The sequence below is a fragment of the Corylus avellana genome, chromosome 6, assembly GCF_965113065.1.
Source record: "Corylus avellana chromosome 6, dhCorAvel1.hap1.2, whole genome shotgun sequence".
Taxonomy (NCBI): domain Eukaryota; kingdom Viridiplantae; phylum Streptophyta; class Magnoliopsida; order Fagales; family Betulaceae; genus Corylus; species Corylus avellana.
In genome coordinates, this window is record NC_142495.1 from 28,040,705 (window position 1) to 28,050,577 (window position 9,873).

Below are 9,873 nucleotides of genomic sequence, written 5' to 3' on the forward strand. Positions count from 1 at the left end.
TCATATCTGTTAACCGTTTAACCGATATAAACCGTAAGTAGGGATGCCAAAATGACGTAGTTTTGCGATTATATATATACCTATGTAACCTTATCTTAGATCAAACCCTAAGCCATTGCCCATCTGATCTGCTGCTCCACGCCCTCCGCCATTGCCCATTTGCTCTCTGTTCTCGCCTCTCGCAGTCCCAGTCTCGCCTCTTTCTCGCAGATCAGTGTCACTCTGGGCTCTCTCCCTTCTCTCACTTTAGGCTCTCTCCCCTTCTCAATCTCTTAGTCTCTCACTCTCTCGCAACACTGTAGTCGTGGGTTGCCGTGAGGTTCGTGGTCGTCTGTTGTGGTGACAGCGTGGTTCCTCGATTTCGTGAGACCCTGACGGCGTGACCTTGTCTTTGTGCTCAGAAATCGTCACCTCTCTACGTCAGGTAATGTCTAGTATTTCCGATTTCAGGTAGTTTGGTTTGTGGATTTGAATTTGTCTAGTATTTATGGATTTGATTTGTGGATTTGTGTATTTTCGATTTGTGGATTGATTCTTGTTTGTTATTTACGATTTGTGGATTGATTCTTGTCAAGTATTTACGATTTGTGGATTAATTCTTGTCTAGTATTTCCGATTTCGGTAGTTTGAATTTATGGATATTGATTATGGATTGATATTTTTCTTGGGTCTTGTATTCTTCATTTATGGGGATATTGATTTATGGGTTAATATTTCTATATTTTTCGTTTAAAGTGTTTCGTTTTCTGTCATTTTCTTGTTGATTTTGTCATTTGGATGTACTCTTTTGGGGTGTTTTTAGTGTTTTGTATCATACTTTCTAGGCCCTAAAAGCAAACGATTTCAGTTTGTTTTCTCATGAGGGTTGGTTTTTCCATGTGTGTACTGTAGATTTTTATTTTTATTTTTATTTTTATTTATTTATTTTTTTTTTATGGGTGTGAGTTAAATTGGATTATTTTTCATGTCCAAAGCTTCAAACATTGGCAGTTTTTAAATTTTCTTCATTTCTTGAGTCGGGTAATATTTGTTCATTTCAGTTACTTCTGTTAATTTGTTCATTGTTCTAATTATTTTATTAAATTATTTTTACTAATCCTTTAAAAATTTCATTATGGTAGAAATTCGGTCTAATTCCCTCACATTTGACTCGGATTAAGGCTTGATGGATGAACTTTGCATGGTGATGGTTTGTTTAAAGTATTTGGAAAACTTTTTCACATCTTTTTTTTTTTTTTTTTTTCTTACTTGATATTTTTTTCTTACTCTTTAATATTAATCTCTAATAGCGATTAATTATGTTTATGTTTTGATTTGTTAGATTATTGAAGGAAGTAAATTTAAGGAATTGAAGATAATCCATTATCCATGTTTGAGATGGCTCGTGGAAATTATTGTATAAACATGTTGGTGTTTATCCATATTGTTGGATGGATTTCATTTTAATTTAGGTTTATCCAAATTGTTCGATAGATTTTATTTTAATTTGGGTTTGGGTATGCTTCATTTTGTTTTTGAGTTTTGTTAATTTGATGCATTGAGATTGCCAGGTGCTTGTGTTTGTGGTTGTTCCTTTAATGGTGGCATTGGATGGGATTTTTTTGCCTTTGGTGAAAGCATTTTTCATTAATTGGTTTTGTTAGTCTAAATGTCTAATTAGCATTCCTTTTGTTTTGTTAATTAGTCCATTTGCTTTGAAAAAATGTACTTTATAATATATAAAAACAGTTGTGAATCAGTATAAAAAAGCTTCAATGAGCTATTTTAGCCCAAAAAACAAATATTTTGGGTCACAAAAACAACTAATTTTTAATAAGCTATTTTAGCCTTACAAAAAGTATTTGGGCCAAAAAATAACTAATTTTTAATAAGTTATTTTAGGCTTTTAGCGCAACAAAAAGTATTTGCGCTCTCATAATAAATAATTTTTGGCCCAATTAATAAATAGTAATTTTGGCCCACGGTTAACCGATTTAACCGAATCATTTAACCGTTTTGACCAATAATTTCAGTTAAAACACCTTATCGGCCGGTAATCGGTTAAGTGACCGATTAACCGATTATTTTCGGTTAATAACCAATAAAAGGCCTAACCAGACCGTTTTGACTGATACCTAGGTCTAAAGTCCTCTAACTGCATTCCTGCGCGGGCTGCGGACTATGTCCTGCTCTCTGGTAGGATGTTCGCCTTCCTGGTCGCCTTTAAACCTCCAGTTCCTATTGTCGTGGCCACAAGCCCATGGTCGGGGCCTCCTATCTTCCTGCCAGCGAGGTCCACCTGCATAAGGGGGCGCCCGCCCCTGGTCCGCCACAAACCTGGCTAGTTTACCATTCCTGACGAGCCTTTCTATCTCTATTTTTAACGAAATGCAATCTTCTGTGTCGTGATCGTGGTCCCGATGATAGTCACAATATCTGTTCAAGTTTCGCTTATTTGCAGGGCTCGCATAGGCTGAGGTTGCCTCGCCTCTAGGATTGCCATGACCTCACGTAGAACTTCAACCAGGCTGGCATTTAGCGTGGTGAGATTGAGTTCTCGTGGGGTGACCTGCTTTCCCTTCTTACCTCTCTTGCCGAATAGTCCCTTCTTCGATGATAGGTTAATTTTGGGGACGTCCCTCTTAGGGATCCCCACAGTGGTTCTCCTGGGCACCGTCCGGGCCAGTATGGTTTCTTCTCTGTTGATAAACTCAACCGCCTTCTCCATGAACTTCTGGAGGTCCGCCAGTGGTCTGCGTGCCACTTCCATGGCCAGAGGGCTTTGGGGATGGATCCCATTCAAGAGGGCCATGAGTACCAGGTTCCCTGGTGCCGTTGCGACCCCAAGCCTTTCCTTCTGAAAACTCTCAATGTAGTCTTTCAAGGACTCTAAGTCTTTCTGCTGCACTATCATCAGGTAGACAACATGCATCTTCCACCTGTGTGTGGACATGAATTGGGTTAATAAATGCCTGGCGAGGTCCGTGAAATTGTCTATGGAGTTCGGGGGAAGGTTGGCAAACCACTCGCGAGTGGATCCTGTCAAAGTTAAAGGGGAAGCCCTGCAGGCGATCTCGTCCGGTATCTCTTAGAGGGTGACATGAGCTCGAAACAACTCGAGATGTTCCATGTGATCAACGGTTCCATAATAAGGAGTTAAGGTTGGGACTTTAAACTTGGTTAGTAATGGATGACTCAGCACTAACTGCGTAAAGGGCAGGTTTGTGCTTTCCAGCACATCTTCTATCGCGGTTTGCTTTCCCTTCATCTGGCGAGCCATAGCCTACATTCATCTTTTAACTCGCTATACATGGTTCGCCAATCTTCCTAACGCGTCGAGGGCTCGGGCTGCTTGTTGCGAGCTTGTGCCTTCCTGTCCACATCCCGCCTATGTTGCCCATGAATTCCTTCTACAACTTTGGTTTCCTCCTTTGGGGGTTGTACATGTCGTAGTCTCCGTGCTCGTACATCATCCCTTCGCCATAGTCAGGGGTGTACTGCATGTTGTGGTTAGCTGGTTCGTATGGCTCTGTGTACTCCAAATATCCCCTGCCGTAGCGGTCGTAAGCGCTTTCAACTTGGTATTGGCTGCTTTTATAGAATAGATTCTCTGGTTCACCATAGGAGTGGTAATGACCGTAGTCCTAGTGGCCATAGTTATTCTGGTAACCAAAGTATTCTCGAACTCCGTAAGTGTACCCGCACTAGTCTCCATAGGTGAAACCGCCATAATATTCTCCTCTGGGGGTTGACTCAAAGCTGTTGTGCTCACCCTGCCTGTAGCATGCTTCCAGTATGGCTCCATCATACTCGCGGTGGTCATCGTCCTCTTGATCTTGCTCTCCGTTGCCCCGCTGCTCCGAAGGGGGTTCTCTAGAGTGGGGCTTGACGCGATAGCTCTTCGTCCTGCCACATGAGATCACGGACTCGCCCTCACTCTAGCTCCAACTGAGAAGTAAGGTAGGTCACTTGGAGGTTGTTGGCTTCAGAGGCTCCGGCGTCATCACTACGCCTGGTTCTACCGAGAGGTCTGGTTTGGGTAATGACTGTGTTCGAGGGTGTTATCAAAGTGAAAGAGTTGGTGGTTTCGGGTTGTGCCAATGACGGTGGTGTGGAACATCCACCGACACGGGTATGGTCTCCGGTAAACAACATACATATTTCGGTGGAAAATAGCTACAGCACTTTGCGTGTCTTTCCCACAGACCGTGCCAAACTATTAGCACAATTTTCGGTCACCCTGAAGAACTTGAGTTGGGTTGAGATGGTGTGGTGCGTTGAAGAGTTATCTTCACTTAGATTAATGTTTGAACAGGAGGTGGAGAAGGAGAAGTGGGAGCTCAGTCAGTAGGAGAGCTATGTTTCATGAATTATTCTCTTTTTATTAATGGTGTATGCCATATATATATACATGCATATGTCTGATGGCTGGACGTTTTGCATACGTGTACACAGTGTCATATCTTACAAAGGATGGTCAATATCTTTTATTTGGTGGTGCAGCGACATGCGTTTGTCAGGTTGGTCATCCCTTTTTGAATGAATGTTCTTGTGACTGGATCGGTATGACCTGGCCTCGTCGTGGGCCCACTCTGGTTGGTGGAGAGGTGTGGCCTATATTCTTCATGCTGGGGAGATGTGCTTGGGTCAGGTCTATACGTGGTGGTTATGGTGAATGGTAGGATTGTACAATGAATGGGACGTGCACAGTGGGCCCCTTATGGTGTGCTTGCTTTAGGCGACGCTGGCTAGATGAGCGACCCACTAGTGGTGACATCTCACCTCGCTTTTGGCGAGGAGCCGATTTTCTCTCCAACAGAAACCATATGAAAACTACTTAAATTGACCTGATAATATCAAATACTACCACCAACTTTCTTTTTGAGGCAAGTGGGTGATAAGGAGAAATTTCGTGTTGGAGACAAGGAATTGGGTGGGGGGGGGGGTGGGTGAGGTTCGACGGAGGAAGACGAGCAATTGGCAAAGGACAGTGGCAACTTAGGTTTTAAAGATCAACGTAAGAATGACAAATATCGGTAGAATCCAGCATAATTGGAATAATATTGTATATTGAGCAGTAAATCAAACATAAATTTTGCTATGGATATTAGAATCAGGCATATATGACCAATTTAAAAAGCATTTTTCGGCGCACATGTCATGCCCACCCAACTACGCTCAATGAGCACTATATTTCATGCATCATCATCTTTTTCTTCCTCCAACTTGTATCTCAATCATGTTAGAGGTGCTGCTAAAATTTTTTTGAGAGTGCCGAGTGATAACTTGTGTAAGTAGGAGAGAATTTTTCATTTTTTATTTTTTATTTTTTTTTTGGAGTGCCGTGTGGAATTTGGGTAGAAAAACAGCAATTTTTATTTTATTTTTTTAATTTTTTTTAAAAGCTTTGGCGGTACCGTATCACCTCAAAGCCTCAAGTGGCTCCACCACTCTGTGTGTGAGAGAGAAGCTCAATAAAAGTTGGCTAAGTTGCAAGGTTTTTCACCTAGTGTGAAAGGCTATATTTCAGGTGAGATGAATCGAGTAGTGTTTCAATTCAGGGAAGGGATGCGGTAAAAAGAAAGAGAGACAACTTTTAGGAAAGGCCAATTAAAATTAGTCATTATGGCACCTATTTGCAATATGCACCCCAAGACCGGAGAATTAGGATCTTCTTCATTTTAAATAAATTAAATAACATTCAATTAATTATAGTGAGAATATTTTTGTCTCCTCAAAAAGTGAAAAATCAAATATCACTCTATTATAATTAGCTGAATATTATCCAGTTCATTTGAAATGAAGAAGATCATATTCTAAGACTGGGTGTTTCCGTTAGAAGAGGTGGCCAAACTATCATAAAACTCTTAATTAAATGGTGAAGTATATTTTATTTAAAATTATATTCCATCCTCTAAAGAAATAGCCTCTAAGAGGTAATTCAATCGGCTGAGACCACGCCTAATGAAGCGGAGATTACTATTTCAAATTTCTCTCCCCAAATTAAGATATTTGAGATGCGAATAAAACACACATGGCCTAGTACTCATTGTGTGGCATTCCTAAGTGCATTAGGGTAAATTTTGAAGAAAAACATTTACACTTTTTAATTTGGAGAGCCACTTTTAAAATGAATCAAATATCTAAATATTTATATATTTTTTACTTTAGTTAAATATTTTTTAAAATTATTTTTTTGTGAATTTTTTCATATTTTAAAAGAAAGACTAAATTTAAAGAGCTCACTATATTTGATTCAAAACGGGAGTTTAGATTCCCATTGAAGTTGGTCGGTCACTAGAGGCATTTTGAGCCTCACAAGATTTGAAAGTTTGAGGATTTGTTTGATAACTTTTTTATCGAAGTCAAAATATCAAGAAACAATTTCTCTCATAAAACATTCACAGAAAGTTAAAAACTTATTACACCCTTATGTTATATTAAAACATAAAAAAAGAAATCTTAGAAAGGATTGTCAAAACAAAACATTACAAGGAAAGGAAAAGGAAGAGAATAATATATAGAGCCTACCTACCATAAACGTCATACACGGACGACGTAGTCGGAATGGATTGCGTATAGTCCTCAATCTCAACAGTACCACGACCACCACCTTTTCTCTTATTTGGCACCGCCACCTCCTCCTGCAGCGCCAGCTCGCCCTCCAAATACCTCACCACCATCCTCATCGTCGGGCGTGCCTCGGCTTCATCATTTGAACAAATCAAGCCCAGTTTGAGCACCAAAACCGCCTCATCCTCATCAAACTTCCCCTCCATCCTCGGGTCTACAACATCAAGCACTGCTCCTACCGCCCACTTCTCCCAAACACAGTCCACCAGCAGCATCAGCTCCTCAGAGTCAGACGATGCTGTAGGAGTAATAGGTCTTCTACCGCATACCACTTCCAGCAACAAAGCGCCGAAGGCAAACACATCCGACCTGGTCGTCGGCTTTCTAGAGCGCGTCAGCTCAGGTGCCATATACCCCAGCGTCCCCATCACCCTGGTGGTGCTTGGATTAGAGCCGTGCTCGTATAGCTTCGCAAGACCGAAATCGCTCAGCCTTGGATTAAACTCAGAATCCAGCAAAACATTTCCGGCCTTGATGTCTCTGTGAACTATAGCTTTTTCCCACTCCTCGTGTAAGTATAGAAGCCCTGAAGCCAATCCTTTGATAATGTTGAACCTTTGTTCCCAGCTCAGGACTGATTTGGGCTCATCAAACAGGTGATTGTCCAAACTTCCATTAGGCAAGAATTCATACACAAGTAGTAGATCAGCTTCCCGACGGCACCAACCCAATAATTGAACCAAATTTCTATGACGAAGACGCCCAATAGTAGAAACCTCCGATATAAACGCTTGCAAACCTTGTTTTGAATGTTGGGAAATACGCTTGACAGCAACTTGGGTGTCTGAGTTTGGCAGAATTCCTCTGTAAACTCGACCGAATCCACCAGATCCAATTAGCTCTTTCTCTTTGAAACCTTTTGTTGCTTTCTTCAGTTCCTCGTAAGGAAATCTATGTGGACCAATATTATGCTCCCACTCCTCAACCACATCAGCCATCTTTTTCCTCCTGACGATGTAAAACGACAAAGCAGTAAGCAAAATCACAGCCAGAGCACATGAAACAGAGACGCCAACAATTAGGCCTCTACGATTCTTTTTGTTCCCAGTGGCAGTAGTGGGGAGCTGGAGCTTAGGAAGTTGAGATAAATCGAGGGATTTAGCGTCTCCATTCACGTTGAAGCTCCAACCCAGTATACAATGCGAGCTCGCTGCTAAACCAGTAGCAGCAGAAAACCCGACGTACATGGATTCGTTAAGAATTTCTGAAAGGTTCACTTTAGAGGACAAAAGTACAGAACTGGGTTTAGCAGAGTCGGTGGAAAGCCTGATATCTAATTGATTTGTTGGGGAATAATAATCGATCCATGCCTGAATTACCTGACCACTCGTCAAATTAAGGGGGGTACCGGTCGTATCATTACCCTTAAATTGCATGACCGGAGTAGATTTAATGGATGAGATGCTATTGATGTCGATAGCAACATGGTTGCCATCGGGTTCACCGTACTGAACGTTCTTGTAAGTATCGAATTCGACCGCTAATATGTGGTTGGAGGAGTTCCCATTGTTGGTGGCGTTGAAGAGGCCAAGATAAGAGCCTGAATCACCCCCAGGAATCCCTTTTACGGGAGAGATTGCGAAAGCCATGCCGTCGCCGCCTTGTATCCCAGGCTGTGGGATTATTGCGAAAGCGAAGGAGGTGGAGAAGGACATGACGTCGCCGCTGGAGTTCTTGAATTGGATTGGGTGTGAATAAAACCCGTGGCCCAGTGTCATGGCCGAGAAGTCTGTTACCCGAAGTACGCCATTGTTGTCAACCCCTGCAACGCCGTCTAAGCTCATGTTGTTGCCAGCAGCACTGAACCCGCCGCCGAACTCGTCCAACAAGGGCCTAGCGTCGTCTTGAGGCTTTACAGGATATAGGAGTAGAAGGAAAACACAGAGAGAGGTGAGTGTTTCTGCCATGAGAGCGAAAAAGGTGTTCAGCTCTGTGAGGTTGTGAAAACTCAGGGGATTCAATCGTTTTAATATTGCCGGTAAGCGGACATCAATTTCCTCCTACAACTTTTATCTCTTGGAAAAAAAGTGATATGTACATTTTGTTACCATGTAAAAAAAAAAAAACTCATATTTTTTTTAATAAAATGTGATTTTTTAAGTAATTTTTAATAATACGACACGTCACTTTTTAGGGGCGAAATTTAAGATGATGATCCAATTCCTACAACGAGGGACGGAAGCCACGGAAGTACATCCTAACTCCCAAGCCATCATGTTTTCTTCTAATTTTTTAAAATTTTAGATTACTTAGAACACTCCTTGGAGCTCCATTCAAATTATTATTATTATTATTATTTTTATTATTTTGGTAAGGTAATTTAACAGAAGTGGCTTAAGCATTCGCATCCGCCTCAATAAAAACTTAGTTAAATTTAGCAAAAAATCACTTTTTTCTACTTTACTTATCAACTTTTTTAAAGTATCTACATCCGGCTCAGCATTTTAATTATCAATTTTTAATATTTTATTTAAAATTTATTATTTTTTAATTTTTATGTAGTTCTATGAGAAAGGAAAAAGAAATTTAAATGATTTTTAATTAGAGAAGAGATGATGAAATGATTTTTTTCATTAATAAAATTATACATTGTTGAGTACTGTAGCTCAACAAACTCTTAGAGCATTCATAATAAAAGAGTTAAATGTTACTTTTATTTAAAATGACTAATTAGTTTTGTAAAAAACCCTACATTGGATTACCAAAAAAAAAAAAAAATACAAATGCAAAATGGATATTTAATTAGAAGAGCAAAAAAAAAAAAAAAAACTAAATGTAGTAGCAATTTTCAAGGGAGCCATTTTATTTTTTATTGTTTTTCTCACCTGTTTTATCTTTTTTCCCAAAACTTTTCCCAATTTTTCCTAATAACCTTTTTCAAAACTTTTTCCTAATAAATAATAAAAAATAATATTTTAATAGAATAGATAGAAATATAACTAATCGGATGTAGAAGCATTTAAAAATTTATTAGCTAAACTAGATAAAAGTGAGTTTTGAGGAGTTATTTTGTATAAAATTTATTTGGCTCTTCCATTATGAATGCTCTTAGAGCATTCCAAATGGAAGAGCCAAATGATACTTTTATTTAAAATAGATAATAAGGTTTGTAAAAAAACCCCTCACATTAGATTAGCCAAAAGAAAAAAAAAATGTAAGAAATGGATATTTAATTGGATTTAAAAAAAAAAAAAAAAAAAAAAAAAAGTTACATGTAGCAGCACTTTTTATGAGAGCTATTTTGCTTTTTATTATTTCTCT

General features: G+C 39.6%; 1 pseudogene; it reads right to left on the bottom strand.

Moving 5' to 3' along the window:
- Positions 1-6,372: 6,372 nt before the first annotated feature.
- On the bottom strand, positions 6,373-8,573 carry LOC132187411 (L-type lectin-domain containing receptor kinase S.4 pseudogene; annotated as a pseudogene).
- Positions 8,574-9,873: the final 1,300 nt, after the last annotated feature.